The following is an 844-nucleotide window of genomic DNA, read 5'->3' as shown; positions in this document are numbered from 1 at the left end:
TTATTTATTTATTTTATTTTTGGCTGCGTTGGGTCTTCGTTGCTGCACACAGGCTTTTCTCTAGTTGCAGCAAGTGGGGGCTACTCTTCATTGTGCTGCACGGGCTTCCCATGCAGTGGCTTCTCTTGTTGCGGAGCATGGGTTCTAGGCACACGGGGTTCAGAAGTTGTGGCAAGCGGGATCAGTAGTTGTGGCTCGTGGGCTCTAGAGCGCAGGCTCAGTAGTTGTGGCACACGGGCTTAGTTGCTCTGCGGCATGTGGGATCCTCCCAGACCAGGGATAGAACCCGTGTCCCCTGCATTGGCAGGCAGATTCTTAACCACTGAGCCACCAGGGAATCCCTATCTTCCTTTCTAATTAGACAAATAGTATATGCCCAGTTGTTGAAAAATATCAAATAACATAGAAAAGTATAAAAATGAATGTAAAATTACCCAAATTTCTTTTTTTAAAAAAATGACATAGGTTCATTTTTTAAAAATATTTATTTATTTAGGTTGTGCCAGGTCTTAGTTGTGGCATGCAGGCTTCTTAGTTGCAGCATGCATGTGGAATCTAGTTCCCTGACCAGGGATCGAACCCAGGCTCCCTGCATCAGGAGTGCAGAGTCTTACCCACTGGACCACCAGGGAAGTCCCCAAATTACCCAAATTTCTATCATCTAGAAAATAGTGCTGTTGACAGTTTAGAGCACATCCTTCCAAAATTTTTTTCATGGTACAATACACATAACATAAAATTTATCATTTCAACCATTTTTAAGTACACCCAAATCATAGTTTTATAAGGTCTCCTGAATATCAGACTACTAGTGCAACTTCAGAAACCTCCATGGGCCAGTGGG

The 844-nt window shown here is 43.1% G+C and overlaps 1 non-coding gene across 1 annotated transcript; it reads right to left on the bottom strand.

Moving 5' to 3' along the window:
- Nucleotides 1–559: 559 nt before the first annotated feature.
- On the bottom strand, nt 560–632 carry TRNAR-CCU (transfer RNA arginine (anticodon CCU)). Its single transcript has one exon. It is a non-coding gene; the product is annotated as a tRNA-Arg (tRNA).
- Nucleotides 633–844: the final 212 nt, after the last annotated feature.

The sequence above is a fragment of the Kogia breviceps genome, chromosome 2 (genome assembly GCF_026419965.1).
Source record: "Kogia breviceps isolate mKogBre1 chromosome 2, mKogBre1 haplotype 1, whole genome shotgun sequence".
Classification (NCBI taxonomy): domain Eukaryota; kingdom Metazoa; phylum Chordata; class Mammalia; order Artiodactyla; family Physeteridae; genus Kogia; species Kogia breviceps.
Note: the sequence above shows the minus strand (reverse complement) of the source record. Positions and strands in the feature narration are given on the sequence as shown.